Below are 26,226 nucleotides of genomic sequence, written 5' to 3' on the forward strand. Positions count from 1 at the left end.
TGAAAAAATATTTACCCATGTGGGCCTGATAGTAGGTTACAGTAAATATCATAGCAGATTTGTATCGTACTATCACATTACACCATGCTATAATTAGTTAGGGGCCATTCCTCGACACTGACGGCCCTGAGAGCTGTGGGAAGTACTTATTTTTAAATTTTCATCATGATTCAGAAAGTGCCTCCATTTCAAGGTGCTCTTGTGGTCCCCGACCTGCCTCAGCAGCGCCCACCTCACCCGGTGGGGCTGCAGGCTGTTCAGTGCTTTGGGCCCTCTGATTGGGCCTCCCACCTTGTGAATCCTTAACTGGATGGCAAACGCGGAGCAGCCTGTTAATTGGCCGCTTTCCTGAAGATTCCAACTGTCAGTGCACCTCTGACCCATGTAGGGTCAGGACCCAGAAATGGTCCCGACACCTGAAATTTTTCAAATTCCACCCATGGTGTCTACAAATTTGCTCAGTCTATAAAATAAGGGTGCAAAAACCTTCCGTAAGGTTGGCAATTTAATACCTGACCATTATTTGGAAGCACATAAGCAAATGAACTTTGCAGAGATGGCAAATCAAAGGGTAAATTGACCAATTTTACTTTTACACTGTATACAGGCCAACATTGACAAAATCTTTCTTGAGAACTAATCTCTTTTGCAATCTGTAAAACCTAAAGTGGTGCATAATAAAACATTTTAATAAAGCTTACGGCATACGGCATGCTTTCCTTCATCGGACGGGGCATTGAGTACAAGAGTTGGCAGGTCATGTTACAGTTGTATAGGACTTTGGTTCGGCCACATTTGGAATACTGCGTACAGTTCTGGTCGCCACATTATCAAAAGGATGTGGATGCTTTGGAGAGGGTGCAGAGGAGGTTCACAAGGATGTTGCCTGGTATGGAGGGCGCTAGCTATGAAGAGAGGTTGAGCAGATTAGGATTATTTTCATTAGAAAGACGGAGGTTGAGGGGGGACCTGATTGAGGTGTACAAAATCATGAGAGGTATAGACAGGGTGGATAGCAAGAGGCTTTTTCCCAGAGTGGGGGTTTCAATTACTAGAGGACACGAGTTCAAAGTGAAAGGGGAAAAGTTTAGGGGGGATATGCGTGGAAAGTTCTTTACGCAGAGGGTGGTGGGCACCTGGAACGCATTGCCAGCGGAGGTGGTAGATGCGGGCACGATGGATTCTTTTAAGATGTATCTAGACAGATACATGAATGGGCAGGAAGAAAAGAGATACAGAACCTTAGAAAATAGGCGACATGTTTAGAGAGAGGATCTGGATCGGCGCAGGCTTGGAGGGCCGAAGGGCCTGTTCCTGTGCTGTAATTATCTTTGTTCTTTGTTCTTTGTTCTTTGTTCTTAAAAACCAAAATGGAAGAAAAGGTCTCTAAGGAGAAATGTATTGTTTTTCATAGAACATCATAAATAACTCCAAAGAGACTAGTGTTCCCAATATACATTGCCATAACTAAACTCATACGCATTGTGGTACTGGAAGGGTGCTGCACTGTTGGAGGTGCCGTCTTTCAGATGAGACGTTAAACCGCGGCCCTGTCTGTCCCCTCAAGCCCCTTTGAACGCTGGTATCCACAGCTATGATAGCAGCACTCTCAGCTTGCATGGCAGCCATCTGAGCTTCCACTGCAGCATTCGGACTTTGGGTGGCTGCTTCTACAATGAAAGCTGTGACATTAGCTGTTAGTTGCTGCATCCTGGTTAGGTCTACAAGTGTGCAAAAGGAGTTGGCCACACTTCCATGCTGGAAAGGATGGGCTCCAAGCTCTGCGCAAAGCCTTGTGCCAAGTTGGAGCTGAACTTCTCCATTCTCCTTGACATTGACCGCAGACTTTCTGGCAGTCTTCCAATGCACTAAGCATTTTATTGTGCGTATAACACACATTAACATCGAACATGTGTGAGGATTGCTATATTTTCGGGAGCTATCCAATTTAAACTTCAGTATCTCATAAAATAGTATTTCTAGCTCTAGGATGATTCCCCTCCGTACACTGAAATCCATGCACATGTGCAGAAGAGATGTGCTGCTATATTTCATGGGTAAAGTACAGCCAAGATCCAGAAAGACTATTTTGCGAGACCCTACATGAATGGAATGCACAGGGAGCAGAGAACTGAGCTGTTTGGCAACTAGTGAACAACCTCTTTTTATATTTGACATCAGCTGCTAGTCTCCATGAGGGCTGGGCTCTGCTAAGACCTGACTGCTGGACGATACATACCATGGGAGAGAGTCCCTCTACTTGCTGGAACAGGCAACGCAATCTAGAGTTATAATTCTATGGGTTTATAATACCATTGAAATGCTGTTGGCAGGAGGAGATCTATACACCTTGTTGGCTACATTCCGTTCATGTAATTGCATCTCCAACGTGAGATTTTCATTCATGAGTTGACTGCATTCACCCATCCCAGAAATATTCACTATTACTTTGGGCAGTTGGATAACCTCACTTCCTAAGCATGTTTTCGTGACCAATCGGAAAGGCTAGTGGAAGCAGATTCAATCATACCGTGCAAAAGAGAATTGGATAAATACGTGAAGGGGAAAAAATTGCAGCTTTATCAGGAAAGAACAGGGTAGTGGGACTAATTAGATAGCTTTGCCATAGAGCCAGCACAGACACGATGTGCCAAATAGCCACCTTCTCTGCTGGATGATTCTATATGAATGGGCACCAAAAATAAAATAAGCATCTCAAAGAAAATGTCAAATTTTGAAGAGTATTATTTTTTCTCCTCTTCCCTCCTGAGTGGGATATGGTTGTATTTGTTGTGTAGCCCTTGCACACAAGCAGTGGGTGAGCCAGCCACAGTCCTCAGGTACCTCGGACAAGTGGTCACTCTTCACATAGGGCTGCACAGTGAACGTTAGCAAGTTATTGAACTGCTAAGGTCATTGTCGTTGAGTCACCCACCATCCATCCAGGACGTCACTGGATGTAGATGATGGGCAGGAGCTCTTAGATCTTAGTCTGAGGATACTGATTCCTGTTTGTTGTAGTGCTTCACTGACTGAACTCAGCTGACTGAGCATACTGTTGCTTTTGGATGGGGTGCAGTGCTGATTCACCAGAATGATACCGGGACTAAAAAGGTTAAATTATGAGGACTGGTTGCATAGACTAGGCTTGAATTTCCTCATTGTTATGACTGAGGCAGGAGGAGTGCACTGTTTATTCCAGTTCCACTTCTCCGCAGATCACAACACATATTTAAAGTTTTTCCCACTTACCGATACGGTCAATCAGACTCTATTTTTTCACAGATAAAAAAACGCATCGACCCGGTTTCTTCAATAAACAACACAATTATCAGTTTATTATAAAACAAGTCTTAACAAGCAAAGCATAAATATACAAATTGAAATATAAAAGTTCCCTTTCTACCTTAGCCACACACACACACACACACACATATACACTGGTTAACTAAAAAAAATAGAGATTTACACGTTAGAGCTCTAGTACAAAAATACACACACAAAATACTTTGGCCAAAATACTTGCTAGTTCTTGAAGAAAAAAGAGAAGACATGAAAAGATGTCAGAGGTCCTTTCTGATTTGGCGTCCCAAATACATATAATCAGCTGTCACTGGGATCTTCCTAGAACAGTTCTTGTCAGGTGATGTTGAAGATCAGTTTGGGCAGGCTTTCCAGGGAAAATGTAGTATCGGGTTTCAGGCAGTTTCTTATACTTGCTTCTCAACTTCTTAAGAGATGGAAAACTAGCATGCTTTTTCAAAGAGCTGGAACCAACTGAGGTGGGGTTTTGCTCCCTTGGCAAGTTTTCTCCAACTGTCTTTTCAAACCATTGTCTGTATCCCAACTGACTGTCCAAAGCAAAACCATAAACAGTGTCACATGAGTCAAGCCTCCTGACCCCTATAAATCTTGACCAGTCACTTCTCTGTAAACATCTTCCCTAAGTCAAAAACAACCCCTGCTGGGTAATTATTTGAAGACAGGTGACTTGCAGTAACTGTTTACAATCAAGATCTCTCAGTGACCCTTGTAAAAAAAAAAATCCATGGACTCCTTTTCAGTTTTAACCACAAACCTTCAAAATTTAACCAAAAAATGGAAGCACTCGTAACATCATGTATAGAAACTTAAGGGGTGATCTAGTTGAGGGGTTTAAGATGATTAAAGGATTTGACAGGTTGACAGAGAGAAACTATTTCCTCTCTTTGGAGAGTCCAGAACAGGGGGACATATCTTTAAAATTATAGAATGGTTACAGCACAGAAGGAGGCCATTTGGCTTGTCGTGTCTGTGATGGCTCCCAGACGGAGCATTCACCTAGTGCCACTCTCCCATAGAAGGCTGTTCAGGGGTGATGTCAGGAAACATATCTTCATACATTGAATAGTGAAAACCTGGAAATCTGTCCACCAAAAATCTGTTGAAACTTTTAAAATTGAAAACTTCAATCCTGAGATTGATAGATTTTTGTTAGTTAATGATATGGAACAGAGGCAGGTAAGTGGAGTTGAGGTACAGATCAGCCATGATCTAACTGAATGGTGGAACAGGCGTGAGGGGCTAAATGGCCTACTCCTGTTCCTATGTCCTACTAAGTTACACCCAGAGCCAGCTCCTGGGAGCACAAATCCCAGAAGACTGAGGCTGAATGGATAATAATCACATTCCTTCTCTTCATTCTCAACAGGAGCAAGATTTTCAGAACCTACACCGAGCCCAGTATCAGAAATGCATTAGCCTCATGCAAAACAGCCTGGGCCTAATGAACCGGGCCTCTGAGATCAACCAGGACAGAGCCTCCGTTATTATTGCTAATAACCCAATCCCTGACCTTAACGACCTGGATGGGAAAGACAGCCCAATGCGTTTCCTAAGCAAGCCTCCATCCAAGGTACACGCTGAAATTTGAGCAACCTTTTGCAAAGGAACCATTATAGTTCATCAGAAAACTACTGAAAATGTTACTGATTATCTTGTTCCTGTTTATTTTATGCTAGTTTTAAGGTTCATTTCAAATAATATAGAATTTGCATTCTTGCCTTATCCTCATCTGTAAAAATATTTTCTGCCTTTCTTATTTCTTCAAGAGGGAGAAGTTTCCATGTCGCATCTGTGGACCTTTAAAATCTGTTTTTATCCATTTCCACTGCACCTACAGTAATTTGTATTATAACAAGCTAGGAAGTGCACAATTTCCAGGAGTTATATCCATTGGGTGGAGACACCAGGCTCTGGGCACTGTTGTTATCAGACTCCTCACAAATGTTCATGCAAAGAGTAGTTTGGACAATTTCAAACAAAGTGCATGGATCTCACGTGGGCCCAGAAATTGCGTGGCCTCCTGGTAGACTCTTGCTGCAACAGCAGCAAACTCCCACAAGACCTGGAAGTGACAAGTTGCAAACTAACACTGGAATTTCCAGTGGACTTCAATGGGGTGTTTTTTTTTATATTCATTCATGGGATGTGGGCGTCACTGGCCAGGCCAGCATTTATTGCCCATCCCTAATTGCCCTTGAGAAGGTGGTGATGAGCTGCCTTCTTGAACCGCTGCAGTCCATGTGAGGTAGGTACACCCACAGTGCTGTTAGGAAGGGAGTTCCAGGATTTTGACCCAGCGACAGTGAAGGAACGGCGATATATTTCCAAGTCAGGATGGTGTGTGACTTGGACGGGAACTTGCAGATGGTCATGTTCCCATGTATCTGCTGCTCTTGTTCTTCAAGGTGGTAGAGGTCGCGGGTTTGGAAGGTGCTGTCGAAGGTGTTTTGGTGCATTGCTGCAGTGCATCTTGTAGATGGTACACACTGCTGCCACTGTGCGTCTGTGGTGGAGGGAATGAATGTTTGTGCATGGTGTGCCAATCAAGTGGGCTGCTTTGTTCTGGATGGTGTCGAGCTTCTTGAGTGTTGTTGGAGCTGCACCCATCCAGGCAAGTGGAGAGTATTCCATCACACTCCTGACTTGTGCCTTGTAGATGGTGGACAGGCTTTGTGGATTCAGGAGGTCAGTTACTCACCTCAGGATTCCTAGCCTCTGACCTGCTCTTCTAGCCACGGTATTTATATGGCTACTCCAGTTCAGTTTCTGGTCAATGGTAACCCCCAGGATGTTGATAGTGGGGGATTCAGCGATGGTAATGCCATTGAATGTCAAGGGGAGATGGGTAGATTCTCTCTTGTTGGAGATGGTCATTGCCTGGCACTTGTGTGGCACAAATGTTACTTGCCACTTATCAGCCCAAGCCTAGATATTGTCCAGGTCTTGCTGCATTTCTACACGGACTGCTTCAGTATTTGAGGAGTCGCGAATGGTGCTGAACATTGTGCAATCATCAGCGAACATCCCCACTTCTGACCTTATGATAGAAGGAAGGTCATTGATGAAGCAGCTGAAGATGGTTGGGCCTAGGACACTACCCTGAGGAACTCCTGCAGTGATGTCCTGGAGCTCAGTTGATTGACCTCCAACAACCACAGCCATCTTCCTTTGCGCTAGGTATGACTCTAACCAGTGGAGAGTTTTCCCCCTGATTCCCATTGACCTCAGTTTTGCTAGGGCTCCTTGATGCCATACTCGGTCAAATGCTGCCTTGATGTCAAGAGCAGTCACTCTCACCTCACCTCTTGAGGTCAGCTCTTTTGTCCACGTTTGAACCAAGGCTGTAATGAGGTCAGGAGCTGAGTGGCCCTGGTGGAACCCAAACTGAGCATCACTGAGCAGGTTATTGCTAAGCAAGTGCCGTTTGATGGCACTGTTGATGACACTTTCCATCACTTTACTGATGATTGAGAGTAGACTGATGGGGCGGTAATTGGCCGGGTTGGACTTATCTTGCTTTTTGTGTTCAGGACATACCAAGGCAATTTTCCACATTGCCGGGTAGATGCCAGTGTTGTAGCAATACTGGAGCAGCTTGGCTAGGGGTGCGGTAAGTTCTGGAGCACAGGTCTTCAGTACTATTGCCGGATATTGTCAGGACCCATCGCCTTTGCAGTATCCGGTGCCTTCAGTCGTTTCTTGATATCATGTGGAGTGAATTGAATTGGCTGAAGTCTGGCATCTGTAATGCTGGGGGCTTCAGGAGGGGGCCGAGATGGATCATCAACTCGGCACTTCTGGCTGAAGATTGTTGCAAATGCTTCTGCCTTATCTGGTGGAGCTCCTGCCTGTTATAAAAAAGGCCACAAATGTGGAGAGAGTTGGGGCTGAAGGTAGGGGCTGCCTAAGCTGGCACTTCACCCCAATGTGCCCCATTATATTTGGAGGCCTCAGCTCCAAGGGAGATGGGGCATAATGCATCCTAAAGGTTGCAAGTTGGCTCCAATGGGGAGGGTGGGGGTCCTGGCCAGGGAAATGGCTTGGGCCCCTGAAGGCAAGGTAACTTTTATATATTGTATTATCCATGTTTCATCTTTATGTTGTTTCTGGTTCCCAGATGTTGGAAAGAATCACACTTTAAACTTGGAAAAGGCTGGAGTCAGTCTTGTTTAATTCAGCACCATGCTTTGTGCTATGGAACCTGGTTCAACTGGTTCTTGTGTTACATATAACATGACTCCCCAGTGCAGCCATGAATGTGACCCCCTACTGGAACACTTACACATAACAACTAGTTCCTAGCTAATTATTTCCTAATATTTTACAGATAGTATAACAATGTATACATATATAACAATGAGACCGCTCACAAATACTCATGCAAGGTGCTAATGGAAAATAGCTGCCTTTTAAAAGCTGCCAGCGCACCCTACTTACCAGGAATGCTGCTCTACATCAGTGTTCCATTCACAGGGAGCACATTAAAAGCCTTTCATCCTTCAATTCGACCAATCTTTCCTACTGCAGGCATAGGCATGCATGTGCTGCCAATGAACCCACGGTCCCGATTTCGCTATTCTCACAAGACCAAAGGTCTTCAGCATATCAAGTTACTTGAGACTAGTTTCTTTATATATTTGCAAAGTCCATATCACACTGTTGTTATGATGTGCTGAGTGCCTGCACTGAAATTCAGTCATTCACATGCTTTCACTTACTTGTACAGGCTTGGGTTGATATATTCTGACCCCCAGCTCTCTCGTTGCAGCATGAAGCTAAAGTAAACAGGCTCCTGCCTGGCTGGGACCCAAACGTCAGCTATCAGACTGAAACTGGTGGCTGCTGGACCATTACACAAGCTCTGAATGGTCTGACCTCCACTTACAATGGGATTTTGTGTCTTTAAAGGCACAGGACAAGTTAAGCACAGAGCCACAGAATATTAGTGTACATTGTTTCTGTAGTTAGTAAGGTCTATGATCCAGTTAACCATGAGCATTGCCAAGGGAGGTCCACTCATATTGGGTGTCAGTCATGGCTCAGTGGGTAGTACTGTCACCTCTGAATCAGAAGGTTGTGGGTTCAAGCTGCCACACTCCAGAGATTTGAGCACATAATCCAGGCCGACAATCCCAGTGCACTACTGAGGAACAGCTGCACTGACTGAGGCGCTGTATTTTGGATGAGACCCCGTCTGCCCTCTCAGGCAAATGTAAATGATATCATGGCCTTATTTCACGGCAGAACACAGGAGTTCTCCCCATTGTCCTGGCCAATATTTATCCCTCGACCAACATCACTAAAACAGATAATCCAGTTATTATCGCATTGCTGTTTTGTGGGAGTTTGCTCTGTGCAAATTGGCTGCTGTGTTTCCTTCTTTGGCCTCCTTGTCTTGAGAGACAATGGGTAAGCGCCTGGAGGTGGTCAGTGGTATGTGGAGCAGTGCCTGGAGTGGCTATAAAGGCCAATTCTAGAGTGACAGGCTCTTCCACAGGTGCTGCAGAAAAATTTGTTTGTCAGGGCTGTTACACAGTTGGCTCTCTCCTTGCGCCTCTGTCTTTTTTCCTGCCAACTGCTAAGTCTCTTCGACTCGCCACACTTTAGCCCCGCCTTTATGGCTACCCGCCAGCTCTGGCGAACGCTGGCAACTGACTCTCACGACTTGTGATCAATGTCACAGGACTTCATGTCACGTTTGCAGACGTCTTTAAAGCAGAGACATGGACGGCCGGTGGGTCTGATACCAGTGGCGAGCTCGCTGTACAATGTGTCTTTGGGGATCCTGCCATCTTCCATGCGGCTCACATGGCCAAGCCATCTCAAGCGCCGCTGACTCAGCGGTGTGTATAAGCTGGGGATGTTGGCCGCCTCGAGGACTCCTGTGTTGGAGATACGGTCCTGCCACCTGATGCCAAGTATTCTCCGGAGGCAGCGAAGATGGAATGAATTGAGATGTCGCTCTTGGCTGACATAAGTTGTCCAGGCATCGCTGCCATAGAGCAAGGTACTGAGGACACAGGTTTGATACACTCGGACTTTTGTGTTCCGTGTCAGTGCGCCATTTTCCCACACTCTCTTGGCCAGTCTGGACATAGCAGCAGACACCTTTCCCATGCGCTTGTTGATTTCTGCATCTAGAGACAGGTTACTGGTGATAGTTGAGCCTAGGTAGGTGAACTCTTGAACCACTACCAGAGCGTGGTCGCCAATATTGATGGATGGAGCATTTCTGACGTCCTGCCCCATGATGTTCATTTTCTTGAGGCTGATGGTTAGGCCAAATTCATTGCAGGCAGCTGCAAACCTGTCGATGAGACTCTGCAGGCACTCCTCCGTGTGAGATGTTAAAGCAGCATCGTCAGCAAAGAGGAGTTCCCTGATGAGGACTTTCCGTACTTTGGACTTCGCTCTTAGACGGGCAAGGTTGAACAACCTGCCCCCTGATCTTGTGTGGAGGAAAATTCCTTCTTCAGAGGACTTGAACGCATGTGAAAGCAGCAGGGAGAAGAAAATCCCAAAAAGTGTGGGTGCGAGAACACAGCCCTGTTTCACGCCAATCAGGATAGGAAAGGGGTCTGATGAGGAGCCACCATGTTGAATTGTGCCTACAGCACAACAATGACTACATTTCAAAAGCACTTCATTGACTGTAATGCACCTTCCGGCATCCTGAGGTAGTGAAATATGTTGGATAAATGCAAAACTCTTTGTACTATAATAATTTTTCTGCTTTTCGAGGCTAACAATATCTGAGGTATAATTTCATCCCCTTGCTAACTTTAGCGATGAAACTGTTGATTTTCCTTCATCAAGTTCACAGCAACATTGGGCTGGAATTTTATGGGGCTGTTTTGAATGGGTTTTGGGGATGGGGGGATGGTGGTGAAAAGTAGGAACGAAGACATTGGACCAAAGGTCCGACGTCTTCACGTCATTTCCGCATTTTACCGATGGTGGCCAACATGGAGAGCGGACTCCGTGCAGTGGCGCAGTGGTTAGCACCGCAGCCTCACAGCTCCAGCGACCCGGGTTCAATCCTGGGTGCTGCCTGTGTGGAGTTTGCAAGTTCTCCCTGTGTCTGCGTGGGTTTTCTCCGGGTGCTCCGCTTTCCTCCCACAGCCAAAGACTTGCAGGTTGGTAGGTAAATTGGCCATTATAAATTGTCACTAGTATAGGTAGGTGGTAGGAGAATATAGGGACAGGTGGGGATATGGTAGGAATATGGGATTAGTGTAGGATTAGTATAAATGGGTGGTTGATGGTCGGCACAGATTCGTTGTCCGAAGGGCCTGTTTCAGTGCTGTATTCTCTAAATTAAAAAAAATTTAAAAATCGACACGGAGGGAAAATAATTTAAGCACTTAACTGGCTAATTGACTGCAATTTCACAGTGCAGAATGTTGAACAGAAATCGCGCGGCTTCAAAGCCTCACCTGGTTAAAGGGGGCAGCGGGCAAGCTGGCTCTCTCTGGCAGCCATTGAGAGAGCTAGCGTGTAGGCCAGGGAGGGTGGAGCAGTCCAGGCACCCAGCAACTGAAGGCAAGAGGGGGGAAAAGGTACCAGCACTGTGTGGGTGTACTGCCAGGGTGCCATTGGATCAGTGCCATGTGTTAAAAAGAAGCAAGTGGGAAGTGGTGGGGGGGTGGTGGTGGTGGTGTGTGCCTTTTGATAGAAGGCCTTGCAATAGGAAAGAGGTGACCTACCATGTGGCTCATCCATCCAGGCCTGGGGACTCCTGTTGGGGAACAGGAGCAGCAGAGAGGGAGGGAGGTCCAGGCACTGACAGCAGGACAGCAGCAACCTCAGGGCCAACAAGATGGCCAACCTTGGGCTGGGGACACCAGAGGTGGGCGCAGAGGGGTACGCGAACAGCCTCCTGCCCGCAGGAGAAGCTACCCTCATGAAGGGGTCTACCATGCAAGGCTCAACTACCTCCAGATATCCAAGCAGTGTCAACGAAAACTGCACCTCTCCAGCGAGGCTGTCACTGATCTGTGTGACATATTGCAGGTCGAGCTGAGACCCTTGGTCAGATGGTGGGGGGTTGGTGGGGGGTGCGGTTGGTGGACACTCAATGCCATCACCATGGCCCTGCACTTCTACACCTGGATCTTTCCAGGGATCCACTGGAGACATGTGTGGAACCTCACAGTCTACAGCACATCAGTGACCGATGCCCTGTTCAAGAAAGCTAGCGACTGTGTGTGCTACTGTACAGATCCAGACAATCAAGGAGAGAGGTCCATAGGGATCGGGGCCGTTGCTGGATTCCCCAGGTACCAGGTGTAATTGACTGCACATATGTGGCTGCAAGGCTTCCACTGACCAGGCAGTGGCCTTCATCAATAGGAAGTGCTTTCACTGGTCTGCGACCACCACAGAAGATCCTTCAAGTGTGTACACGGTTCCTGGGAAGCAGCCACAATGCCGTCATACTTCAGCATTCCCAGGTGACACAGGTTTTCCACCCCCTAGCGCACCTTCAGGGATGGATACAAGGGCTACCACTGAGGGCATGGCTACTTAACACCTGTGAGGAACCGAAACATGGGTGCAGAGGAGAGGTACAACACTTGTCACAAGGAAACCCAAGCAACCATGGCGTGAGGCTATTGGTCTCCTGAAGATGCGATTCAGGTGCCTAGATAGATCTCATGGAGCCCTTCAGTATGCCTCAGCGAGGGTCTCGTGTATTGGGTGGTCTGCTGTGCACTGCACAACCTAGCGTTGCAGAGGGGGGAGGCATTGAACAATGAGGATATAGTGGATCATGATGCCTCCTCCAACGATGAGGATGTGGAGGAGGCTACTGACCAGGCAATGCAAGATGAAGAATCCCAGAGATCACAGGCAAGGAGCAATGAGATACGTGCAAGAGAAGCTCACGATGTGCTTATACCTAAACGTTTCTTATGATCCACACTAGCATACTACAAATAAAGCATCCCTCTGCCTGTCTTGGCCCTTTCCTTCATGTTATGGTGTCTCTTTTCCTGCAAGCACAAAGATGAATACTGTTAGTTTCCCCACAGAGTCAAGCACAATGCCCATGCTGGTGGCAGCCCAGCAGTCCACGATGGGGGCACATGAATGCCTCCTGCATGAGGCCGCTCGCGAGGGAGCATGTGGGGGGGTCAGCAATGACAGATGGTGCCTTTCACTGATACAGCTATGCCTCTGGCAGCATATGCTATTTCCTGCCCCCGTTGCCACCGACTGGGTAGTCACTCCCTCTCCACCAAACACCCAAAGGGTAAAGAGAAATTGAGTCCACACCTTGGAAGACCAAATAAGGTCATTGATCTACTTATGGCACTGGATCCAGGTTCACGGGGTGACCTCATGACTCCTGACCTCCTCTGCGATCTCCTTCCAGGCTTGCTTAGTCAGGGGGGCCAGTCTCCTCCATCCATCCCTGGGGAAAAGGACCTCCCGCCTTGCTCTTGCAGCCTGGAGAAGTGCCTGCAGGGAGGCATCACTAAATGGTGATGCCACCCAGGATCTTCCATCTGGCATTGTGGTTACAGGTTTTTGTTCAATTTTCTGATTTCCAGGCAGGCACTTATTAAGACATGGGAAGCAGTCTGTAGGAGCTGCGAGACCGTCAACCATTTAAATATGGCGCCAGCATCTGGCACAATGTCAGCTGACACCACCTTTGCTGCCTCACTTCCAGCCTCTGCACTGTGACTGGATGGTCCCAGCGCCTCCCCAGTGTTGATTGGCCAGCCGCCATAAGATCATGTGCAGCTAGCACCCATTTCCGCTCCTGCGTTGGGACCTGCATCCTCGCCACAAAATTCAGCCCATTTTCACAAACGATAGTGAATGGATGAATATATACCTCATGCTTTCAACTTACTTTTCTGGTTTTAGTTTCATTCGGAAACGTTGAGAGTTGTGGTGATGCTTTAGTTCTTTAGTTCTGGGTGTCATACAAAGGGCTGAATTTTACCAGGCCTTTGGCGGCGCAGTGGTTAGCACCACAGCCTCACAGCTCCAGCGACCTGGGTTCAATTCTGGGTACTGCCTGTGTGGAGTTTGCAAGTTCTCCCTGTGTTTGCGTGGGTTTCCTCCAGGTGCTCTGGTTTCCTCCCACATGCCAAAGACTTGCAGGTTGATAGGTAAATTGGCCATTATAAATTGCCCCTAGTATAGGTAGGTGGTAGGGAAATATAGGGACAGGTGGGGATGTGGTAGGAATATGGAATTAATGTAGGATTAGTATAAATGGGTGGTTGATGGTCGGCACAGACTCGGTGGGCCGAAGGGCCTGTTTCAGTGCTGTATCTCTAAACTAAACTAAATTTTGGAGATGGGCTGCAAGGGGGGAGGCTGGTAAAATGCCGCGGAAGGCGCTGTGTTGGGAGCCCTATAGCTTCCTGCCACCACGGCATTTTACCAGTGGCGGGAATCTCAGGGGCACAGCCGCCCACTGGCCAGCCAATTGAGGCAATTAAGTGCCCAATTAAGAGCCACCTCCCAATGTCGCCGCCAATATTTTACCAGCCTCGGGAGGCAGTGTGAAGAGACAGCCAGGTAAACCCTGGTGGCCTCCCAGTGGGTTCCATGGCCAATAGAGGGCTCCCCCACCAGCGGCAATGTCTGCCCCTGCACTACAGCATTTCTATGGAAGAAAGACCTTCCCAATCACTGGGGCCTGCCTACCTGGCCCTGGCACGGTTAAAGAAAAAATGTAGCTGAGCTTTGAGGGCGCTTTGGCATGGAGATGCCCACTCCTTCCTCATACAGCTTCAGAAGCAGCCCTCACTAACTGTGGCACTGCCAAGGCTGCAGTACAGCTGGCCCTCTGATTGGGCCGGCAGCTCAGAGAGACAGGCCGCCATCCTCAATTTGGCGATGGTCCCAGTGGTTGTCTCTTAATTGGCCGCCGCTGCTAAAATGCCGCACAGGTTCCTGCCACTCGCCTGCATGGGGTCGCGTCCTGCTTTTGCTTCTGGTGGTGACACTTCATCCCTGGTGCAAAATTCAGCCCAAACTGTTTTATGCAGTGTAAAGGTATGGTTGTACATCAGCACCAGTTATTGAAGCAGAACTTCCTTTTTCTCCACAGTTAAAATATCCTCTGAGGAAGCAAAGAACCTTACCTCCCCTGAAACATCCCAGACAGCAATCAACTGAAAATTCAAGCACTCCGAAGCAGGAAGAGCAGGGAACCTCTCGTGAAAAGTTAGTACATGCATGCTTGTGCAGCTAATGTAGTGATATTTAAAACAGGAACATTTCCAAGTATGACAGTTCCTCTGTAACCAGATCCTGAGAAAATGGAAGAAGAATCCAGTTTTTTCATTACATTTTTTTCATTACAAACCAACTTTAAAATAACATATCATATCACTTTTTTTTTTCGTTCTCCCCAATCTAATCTTGTTTCCTGAAGACAGGCTGAATAGCCTTCCTAATCCATACCAATCCTCATGATAAAACAGATGGGAACAGATTGTCACCATTGAGAATCAATAACTTCCTACTATTTTGTACCTTTGCCCAAGATATTCTGAGGTTATGGATTTTCACTGAAGAGCAGTGAAAATTCAAAATGAATTAGATAAACACATAGATGAAAAATATCTGAAGGGAAGGGGCAAGATCAGGGAAATGGGTTTAGATAGGTTGAATGGGAGACCCGTTTCTCTTCCTCCTGCGCCCGAAATTCTTTGAAATTACCAGTAATTTGATATATTACCCAAGTCAAAAAAGAAAGACCTTTCGCACAAGAAACCATTACAAGAATGAACATTTAAATAGTTGCTTCAGAGATTGTTGGGGCAGGCAACAGATGTTGTCCTAAGGGAATGTATTTTCTTGACAGCACAACCAAAGGATGCAGAAAGCCAACATATTTTCTGACTGCTGTAATATGGCACTTGCGATCTCCCATATTTTGTCCTTTGTAGTGTGAATTTTCTTTCATAAATCACTGCATAATATCTGATCAGGCAGCAGGAGGATTTTAGGGATGAAGCACTTCCTAGTTCATACTTTGCAAAGATAGGATCATTTTTTTTGGAAGGCTGAAACGTTTTATCTGAATAATTTACATCAAACTCATAAGCTTTCAAAACCCATGTACCACAACCTATTACACACTACACTGAATGAGGCAGCATTGAAACTAAAACATCAGAAAGTATTTAATATTGGTTTTTGACTCTTTGTCTAAGTGTCACATTTTTAAAAAAAAATATTGCTAGTCAAGCTGACAGACATCAGTGCTTAAAAGAACCGATCCATCTGAAACTCTCAATGTTCCAGGTCATTATTATTTCTGTCATCCTCTCGATCACAGACCTTTCCCTTTCGTGCTTTTCAAGGTCCCCTTTTCCCTGGCTCTGTACTTTGTACAATCTGTTCATTTTCAACATCTTCTAGTTCTGGTAGAAGGCACTGACCTGAAACATTAACTCTGTTTCTCTCTCCACCAATGCAACCTGACCTGCTGAATGTTTCCCAGCATTTTCTGTTTTCAGTCCAGATTTCCAGCAGCCACAGTATTTGGTTTTTGTTAATAACTAAGAGCAAGATAGGAAGTTGGGCAAACCATTTTCACAATATGACTTTGAGGGAAAAGTTGCCAATTATGGCTGATGAAATTAGACTTCATGGTTGGGATTTTTATCCAGACAATGGGGGTCTCGATGTCCAACAAAAGTGCCGCCGAGAACCCAGCATCGCCCCTTCTGTGGGAGGCCCAGCAAATCAAGTGCCAATTAGGCATTTAAGTGGACTGCGGCGGGCCTTCCACGGGATCCAGGATCCCGGCAATGGAAATCCCATCCTCTGAGAGCTGCCGGCCAATTAGAGGCTGGCACCTCTTTAACTGAGCAACGCCACTGTGGAGGTGATGGCAGTGGACCACTCATCCAAGGCCCAGGAATGGCACTGGACCCAGGTCACAGGTAGGTCAGGGTGGGAGGGGTCTCGTGGGGTGGAGGTCGTGGGAGAAGGGATGTAGGGGGGGTCAGTAGCAAGGGCAGGGGGGTGACTCTCAGCAGATGCACCCCTTCCTGATGCCGGGTCCCTTGTTCAGGAACTAAGTGCTTTTATTGAGGCACCCCCCCCCACCCACCACCACCCACCTTCCTCCTGGAGCCGGCAAGCACCCCACAGAGCTTTTCCTGCCATGCTCCCCATGTGGCAACAGGCCCAACCACCACTCTGCTAATTGCGGCAGCAGTGGGATGAGGCCCTTAATTCAACATTAGTTGCCCAATTAATGGCCTCAATTGGTGGCAGGGCAGGAAGACCATTCACAAAGTCACCATCTGACCTGATTTATATTCTCTCCCTGCCTTCAAACCCGCTGCAGGGGAGAGCATAAAATTCCCCTCCCATAACAGCCAGTTAAATGTGTTTCTGTAGCAGGTTGAGGGTGCGTTTGGTCTACTGTTGCTCCCACTTCATATGTAGATAAAACATTGAAGGGCACGGAGACAGGAAGGTGAACTGATTTGTTAAAAAGGAAAAGATTTATTAGTCCTAATGGCTATTATCTGTAGTTAAATTGAGGCAAGTTGAGGGGGTTGGAGCTCGCAAGCTGGAAGCCAAACTGTTAAAATCAGGGAAGTTTTAGACAAAGGAATTATGTGCTTCTACTTTGAGAATTATCCTACCCAAGTTCATTGAATGTAATATCCACATTTCTGAGGTGTCGTTAGCAGAAATAGTAACCCACTAGTCTGCTAGTTTAATTAAATTGTTGGATAACATAGGAACATAGGAAGATAGGAACAGGAGTAGGCCATTCAGCCCCTCGAGCCTGTCCTACCATTCAACGAGATCGTGGCTGATCCGCGGCCTAACTCCATATACCTGCCTTTGGCCCATATCAGTTAATATCTTTGCTTAACAAAAATCTTTCTATCTCAGATTTAAAATTAACAGCTGTTCTAGCTTCAACTGCTGTTTGTGGGCAAGAGTTCCAAACCTCTACCACCCTTTGTGTGAAGTGGTGCTTCCTAACATCTCTCCTGAATGGTCTGGTCCTAATTTTTAGACTATGCCCCCTAGTTTTAGAATCTCCAACCAGTGGAAATAGCTTATCTTTATCTCGCCTGTCTTTTCCTGTTAATATCTTGAAGACTTCAATCAGATCACCTCTTAACCTTCTAAATTCTAGCGAAAACAAGGCCTAATTTGTGTAATCTCTCCTCGTAACTTATCCCCTGTAGCCCAGGTATCATTCTTGTAAATCTACGTTGCACTCCTTCCAAGGCCAATACATCCTTCCTAAGGTGTGGTGCCCAGAACTGCTCACAGTACTCCAAGTGGGGTCTAAGCAGGGTTTTGTACAGCTGCAGCATAACCTCTGTGTCTTTATACTCCAATCCTCTGGATATAAAGGCTAGCATTCCATTAGTCTTTTTGATTATTTTCTGCACTTGCTCGTGGCATTTTAAATATCTATGCACTTGAACCCCCAAGTCTCTTTGGACATCCACTGTACTTAACCACTTCCCATTTAGAAAGTACCCTGTTCTATCCTTTTTTGGTCCAAAATGGATAACCTCACACTTGCCCGCATTGAAATCCATCTGCCACAGTTTTGCCCATTCACCTAGTCTGTCAATATCTCTTTGCAATTTTATGCGATCATCTAGACTGTCTACAATGCCACCTAACTTTGTATCATCAGCAAATTTGGATATATGACTTACTATGCCATCATCCAAGTCATTAATGATTAATGTGAATAATTGAGGCCCCAACACAGATTCCTGCGGGACACCACTAGTCACATCCTGCCAATCAGAGTACTTACCCATTATCCCCACTCTCTGTCGCCTACCACTTAACCAACTTTCTAATCATGGCAATAATTTGCCCTCAACTCCATGGGCTTCCACCTTAGTTAACAGTCTCTTATGTGGGACTTTATCAAATGCCTTCTGGAAGTCCATATAAATAACATCTATAGACACTCCCCTGTCCACTAGTCACCTCTTCAAAAAATTCAATGAGATTTATCAGGCATGACCTTCCTGTCATGAATCCATGCTGCTGTCCCTGATTAACTGAAATTTTTCTAGGTGTTCAGTCACCCTCTCCTTGATTATAGACTCCAGCAACTTGCCCACCACAGATGTCAGGCTAACTGGTCTGTAATTTCCTTGGTTCCCCCTTTCACCCTTCTTAAAAAGTGGAGTGACATGTGCAACTTTCCAATCCAGAGGGACCACTCCTGAATCTAGGGAACTCTGAAAGACTATAGTTAGGGCATCTACAATGTGCTCCCCTACTTCCTTTAACACCCTCGGATGGAAACTGCCAGGTCCTGGGGATTTCTCACTCTTTAGTTCGATTAATTTCCTTGTTACTGATGATTTACTTACGTTAATTGTATTACGTCCCTGTCCCCAATCGGCTATTAATTTTTTCGGGACTTCCGACAAGTTATCCTCCTTTTCAACTGTAAATACTGAGGCAAAGTAATTGTTCAACATGTCTGCCATTTCCCCATTATCAATGACAATATCTCCAGTATCAGATAATGCTCTAAGTTTAGGATCGTAGAACTAACTAGCCACTGATTTTAAAAACATTTATTAGGAATTGCACTGGAAAGGTTACATCAACAGCTAACTTTAAACTCAGAGCGAGAGTCACCTTTCCCACCAAGGGGCCTGTAACATAAAGGTAGCAGGGTTACACAGGAACATGTAGTCAGCTCTCCACTTTATGCATAGCATCATTTCATGAATCACCAGTTAAATTAACTAAAAGCAGCTGTTTATGGATAAAACTGAGATGGGATGGTGGGAGAGGAAATGAAGTCACTTGGCACCGCTTCCAAAACGTCCTATTAAAAGCTTTCCCATTTTGCAGAGTAGATAATGGGGCAAATTGATAATGGGGGAGTAGATAATGGGGTAAATTGATAATGGGTGAGTAGGTAATGGGTTCAATTGATAATAGGAAGTTAGATAATGGGGCAAATTGATAATGGGAGGTTTGAAAATGGGATAAATTTAATAATGGGAGGTTCGATAATGGGGGAGTAGGTAATGGGGTAAATTGACAATGGGAGGTTAGATAATGGAGTAAATTGATAATGGGGGAGTAGATATGGGGTAAATTGATAATGGGGAGTAGATATTGTGGTTAACTTATAACGGGAGTGCAGATAGTTGAGGTCACATTGTATTCTAATGTTTTGATACTTTTACTGAGTGCCACAACATCTTGCTTGTGGAAATACGGTTGTTTTAAAGAAAAATGTTTTATATGTGCTGATATTTTAGAATTGCCGCCATAGCACAGTTAGAAACCCTTCAAGGCATCTGTCACAAGAATTAGGAGTAGGAGTAGGCCATTCGGCCCCTGGAGCCTGCTCCCCCATTCGATAAGACCATGGCAGATCTGATTGTGGCCTCAACTCCACTTTCCTGTCTGCCCTCTTTAACCCTTGACTCCCTTGTCGATCAAAAATCTATCTAACTCAGGCTTGAATATATTCAATGACCCAGCCTCAACTGCTGTCTGGAGAAGAGAATTCCACAGACTAACAGACTAACGACCCTCTGAGAGAGAAAAATTTCTCCTCATCTCAGTCTTAAATGGGAAGCCCCTAATTTTTAAACTGTGTTCCCTCGTTCTAGACTCCCCTACAAGGGGAAACATCCTCTCAGCATCCACCCTGTCAAATCCCCTCAGGATCTTATATGTTTCAATAAGATCATCTCTCATTCTTCTAAACTCCAATAGGTATAGGCCCAAACTGCTCAACCTTTCCTCATAAGATAACCCCTTCATCCCAGGAATCAGTCGAGTGAACCTTCTCTGAACTGCTTCTAATGCAATTTGTTCTCAAGAGCAATATAATTAGAAAGCTGCTGGTAATTTTGATGGCCTATTGATGAGATAGACAGATCATACAATTTCTTATTAAATTTCAGAGTTCTGACGATCAAGGCTCCGACTTCGACTTCCCACGTGTCGAAAAAGAAGGAGTTCAAGAAAACTGCAAAACCAACTTACCCACCGAGTCCCAAAACAACAATTAAACCAAGTAATGGCAGAACAGCTAAAAATGATCGTAACGTATTCGAATGGAAAATATTCCAAATTCATAACATTAATTTCAGTGCTGCCAACACCCAGGATTTCACCAATGATTTTGATTGTGTTCATTTAGAATGAGTGAGGGATAATTTTCTCACTTTCATTCCAATGGATTCTGAGCAGTATCACCATAGTACAAAAACATTGGGCTGAATTTTATCAATGTGCCGCCGCAGAGCCCCCGTGATATTACATGCAGGGGCTCATCTAAATGGAGGGGGAGGAGTGGCCGCCCGCAATGACATAGAAGGGCGGCCACCGGGTCCCTGGCAACGGCGTCCGGTGCCACCGCACAGGCGCTGGCACCATTTTTAAAGGGCTTCGAGACCTTCAGGATATATTAACATATTTAAAGATGCTGGTGTGAATACAAAAATATAAACATTTAAATTAACTTTGAATCTTCTCTCCCAACCTCCCCATTGAGTCCTCAACACATCAATTGACCCATCCCCCAAAAATACACTTTTTGAAATTTCGAACTTACCCCCCCACCTCCGAACTTCAGTATCTTTGACCCTCAACCCCTTCCCACCAACCCCATAACCAGTAGTAATAGTTTTCCCCGATCCATTCCCCCCCCACCACCCTGATAATTTTATTCCTCCCCCCTCCCCACCAGTGACTCGCCTTGGACTCCAATGGAGTTCCGAAGGCACACCAGTTGTGGCCGTTTGGCCGTAAAGGCGGCATGGGACGGCAGCCATTGGCGGGGAAGTTAATTTGCGTTTTAATTATACTCATTTCGATATTGTAATGAAGGCCCCGCCACCAAGCAGCGGGGTGGGGGGGGGGGGCTCCACCAAGACCTCGCTGCCGCCGCTAATATCTGGCGGGGCCTTCTCAGCATCTTGGGTCATGGCGAGCCGCTTCCGCTAGCACTTTACAGGCCTCTCCGCCACGACCCATGGCATTAAGGGGCTGGTAAAATTCAGCCCAATATGTTGTTCATGAGAATAAAAGCAAAATAATGCGGATGCTGGAAATCTGAAATTAAAAACAAGAAATGCTGGAACCACTCAGCAGGTCTGGCAGCATCTGTGGAAAGAGAAGCAGAGTTAACGTTTCGGGTCAGTGACCCTTCTTCAGAACTTCCGAAGAAGGGTCACTGACCCGAAACATTAACTCTGCTTCTCTTTCCACAGATGCTGCCAGACCTGCTGAGTGGTTCCAGCATTTCTTGTTTTTAATGTTGTTCATGAGTGTTGGCAGTGCTGTAATTTAGGAATAAATCATAATAACAAATGCTGGATGACAACAGGATTCCAAAGGAGAATAATCTCATTCACTGCACACTGTACATGTGGTGTCACGCTCTTGAGCACTAATCCTCTCTGCACAGATATGGGAAATGAAGCAACTCAATCCACATAGAAATTGAGTTTCTGCCCCAGAGGAGGACACAAGGGTTAAATCAGCAACCCTGCACTTCCAGTGGGGAGATGTGGTCTGAAAGTTGAGGGTGGGGCCACAACTCTGTAGTACCAACCCTCCAACCACCCCCCCCCCCCCCCCCCACCATGCACAAAGAGGGCAGAAACACTGAATTAGCCCTTAAATTAAGTTGTCAAATTAACAAGATAGCATGGATTAGGGTTAACAATAGGGACATATTATAGAACCTAAGCATCTTGAGGACAAAATGGTAAAATACTACATGATGAGTGACAAAGGGTATGTGAATACAGTAATGCACTAATGAGCAACTATTCAAAGCAATATAGATTGAGGTACTTTAACAAAAGCACGGTAATAGAATCAAAACTGAACTGGTTGCTTTTTTGGCCCAACGTGTTAGATATTCCAGGCATTAGTTGGGAATTACTACATTAACACCCACCTGATCGCTAGGTGTAATGACTCCACCTGACCATTGGTACACTGACCCTGCCTGATTTTGCAAACTCAGTTTATATAGCATGGGTGATCTACATCGGGCCTCAGATTGGGAGTGCACCAGAAGGTTTGGGGACAGGGAATTGTGTGTAAGCAGCCCCATTTTGAAAGAGTAAATTTAAAGGAATGCAGCTGCAAATGGGGATAAAAATGTTGGTGGGCTTTCCAAAAGCTGCTAGCATTTGTCAGGCACATTTTGGCATTTGCAGAAGATGCTTGAGCACAAAATGTCAACCAAAGAAGGTTGGTGCAATAAAAGTGTAGGTGGGATACTGAATCTGTGGATGAGTGATGCAACAGCCATACCTGTTTGATGGCTAGCAAAGCAGAAGTGGTATAGTGTAATGTGTAGCAAAGTGTGCAGCCCTGTTTGCTACTTTAGGACACACTCAGCAACCTGCAGCATGCCTAGAAGATGATAGAAGTAGAGGGTTTGAGGCAGTTACTGCCACTGACAGTGCCTGCCCTACAGGTGTATGTCAGATGCAGGTAATCCTGCAACGGATGATGCATCTCCACATCTGGCAATGACTTGCCAATCCTGCACAGTTGTTGCTAGGTAAGTATAACTCTTCTCATAAATGTTGTGGGCGTGGGGGGAGGGGGTAGATATCAGCAGGTGGATACAGTCTGAGTTACGTGGCATTCCCCATTCTCCTCTTCCAAAACAACACAGGTGAAAGGGGCTTCTCACTGGGGAAACTCATTGTCCTAATGCTGTGGGTATATGATAAACAAATGGCCAGCACACGTGGCAGAAAGTTGCAGGACCAACCAAGTAGAATCAAGAAAGAACTTTAACAAAAACCCCAAGATAATAAGTTCAGCAATAGCTGCAAATGCTGCACAGTGGCGCAGTGGTTAGCACCGCAGTCTCACAGCTCCAGCGACCCGGGTTCAATTCTGGGTACTGCCTGTGTGGAGTTTGCAAGTTCTCCCTGTGTCTGCATGGGTTTCCTCCGGGTGCTCCGGTTTCCTCCCACATGCCAAAAGACTTGCAGGTTGATAGGTTAATTGGCCGTTATAAATTGCCCCTAGTATAGGTAGGTGGTAGGGAAATATAGGGACAGGTGGGGATGTGATAGGAATATGGGATTAGTGTAGGATTAGTATAAATGGGTGGTTGATGGTCGGCACAGACTCAGTGGGCCGAAGGGCCTGTTTCAGTGCTGTATCACTAAACTAAACTAAACAAATCTTATTGTTGGGGTCTTACGGAAATCACATACGCTGTTAGCCAGGGACATCTATTTTATGTGACTGGGCAGATAACAAAACATCATACTGGTGTTAATGCCACAAATTGTGCAAATGTTCATATGCACCGTTAATGTAATTAATTGCACTTCCAAGGCCAGTACAAAACCCAAATGGAAAATTGGATGGTGGGCTAAACAGACAGAAATCCCGTGTAACAGATCTCTGTCCATTTTTCTGTTCGGCTACACTCACTTTAAACAAATGGCTTAGAAAAGTGAAAAAGTGTCCAGGCAAGAAAGACAAATACTGGACATTTATCGATGCATACAAGATTCCTACAATGAAACAACTATAAACAATGATTATTGGTAAGTTTTTTAAAATTGCATAAGTTAACGTCTTCAATATACATCACTTTTTATTTGCTCATAAAACTTCTCTATGCCCCACTGGCTAAGGTATGTTCCCACAACAATCAGGTGCCCATCGATACCTCACTGAAGCAGCCATTCTTCATGTGCGAGCTATAACAGTGAATGTTTGCAAGCTGTTCCTCCATGAAAGGAAAGGATCAGAAATAAGCCTGATCCTGTTCTTTTCTGATATCCATACACTTGCATCAAGGGTCATTGGATGGTTCCCTGGTTCTCCTGCCAGGCCAACTATTGTGTACACAACAGTATCCCTAACATGCTCTCAGGCCAATCAGCTGACTGGCTTGGAATGCAGCCTGGCAACTTCCTGGTATGTACAAGTTACCTACAGGATAAGCTTGCTTGAGCTATCAGGGACACCAACAATAAGCTATTGTTTAACCGCAAAATTTGTATGTATGGCCTCAAGAAATACTTGAGTCCAGCCACATTTAGTTGTATTATTATTGGCACATGAATCCATGCAACAAAAATGTTGCAAATATGCCACTTTATTTTTTAATTGTGAGGTTAATAAATCATGAAAATTGGACAGCGATATTATTTTTTTGTTCACAGAATTCACACGTCACCTGGGTGAGGAGCTTTGAAAGGAATTCATAGGGGCGGTTCCTCATAAAGAGTCATACTTGGGATGGAATTTGCCATCCACCTTAATACTCCTGAATCATACCCGACATCAACATGATCTTCTCTGAGTCTATGGAAGTTTGAATGGCAGCATGCTGCCTTGTTGAATATAAACTGTGGTGAAGTCTCAAGGGCATGCACATTACATCGCCTATGAAACAAAATTCTGCAACTAATGGGTTCCACTATACTTCAAAACCATTTATATCTCCCTATGAAATGGTTGGATCCACTGCATAATCTCCCTAACTCTTTAGCTTTCCACTTATGAGGTTAAAGCTTCCCTCAGTTGGCTGGACGGTGGGAGGGAAGGCAATGAAGAAACAGGACACTTGCAATCTGTGACATGTTCCTCTTACATCTATCAGTCCTTTGATTGATTCCGAGGATCCCTCAATATGAGAGAATGTTGACCTTTTGTATACTCCATCTTTTTGTATACACCAAGATCTTCCCTGTACAAGGTGGGCTTTGTTGCATCTCTTTGATCTTCATGTCTTCCTTGGCCACATCATGTTCTGTGTGTATTGAGCAGATTCCTTCTCCTCCTTCTTTGCTGTACTCTTAAGAATATGAATGTGAAAGAATATCCTGTAGAGATCTGAGGACAGGAAGTTTCTGCCGAGACTGAGCAGTGCATAAAATGGAGGACTCTGCCTCAAGTAAGACTTTGAAAGATTTTTGAGCTTCAACAGATGACGGTTGAAGTTATGCAAAAGCTATTATTGATGGACTAATCACATTTGCGTCCATTTCCAATATCTTGCATATATACATTATCAGAATAAATTGTATACTATGTAGTACATTAGCTGAGATTACAGAACACATGTTCAAGGAAACAAATTAGCTTCACTAATCAGAGGAAGTGATGAGTTCATGCTCCCTGAGGTCAGACATTGCTGCCTATCAGGATTTTGCCTTTCATTGTGTTAGTGATTTGCATTGTGACTTTTTTATTGTTAAGCAATGTTTTGTCATGTACATCTGGTGTTCAATCTATTTTGGAAACATTTTGAACTTTTAGGATAGTAATAACCCAACTACACTGATAATTCTCAATAGTAGACATTTTGGAACAGACTTTGTAAATAATACAAATGGTTTATCCACTGAATGTAAGGCCAGAGTGGAGCAATTTGATTCCATGGTGGATGCCATTTTCATCTGCTTACTACCTGTACAGAGGTCAAGTGTCTTAGAACAATAATTAAGGCAGTAAGTGTCAGTGGCTACTCCTGAATTCTGATTGGATGGCCCATCTGCTTCACCAGTCTTCTGTACCAGATTTCAATAATAATTCAGCAAGGAAATGCAGGCACAATTTTTCTCAAAGCCAAACATGTCTGTGATCTGAAAAAAAAACTCTGTTCAACAATTTAGACTTTCAAATTCAGATCCTTTGCTCCTTCTGACAAGATGACTCATTTCAGGAAGCCTAGCTGATCAGGCAGTTGGCAAGTTGTTGAACCAGGTTTTTCAAGCTCCGAAGCACCAGTCCAAATATAATGGGAGAAGTTTGATCGTCAACCAGCTAGGTTGCAGCCCAGTGTTCCCAGTTACTGAATTGGCTGCAAAATTTTCCATCTGGACCAGAGTTTTACTGTCTTGGGTCCTAGCTCCCAAGCTGATGAGATACAGGATAACAGGAGAATAG

Source organism: Heterodontus francisci, chromosome 27 (assembly GCF_036365525.1).
Source record: "Heterodontus francisci isolate sHetFra1 chromosome 27, sHetFra1.hap1, whole genome shotgun sequence".
In the NCBI taxonomy this organism is placed as follows: domain Eukaryota; kingdom Metazoa; phylum Chordata; class Chondrichthyes; order Heterodontiformes; family Heterodontidae; genus Heterodontus; species Heterodontus francisci.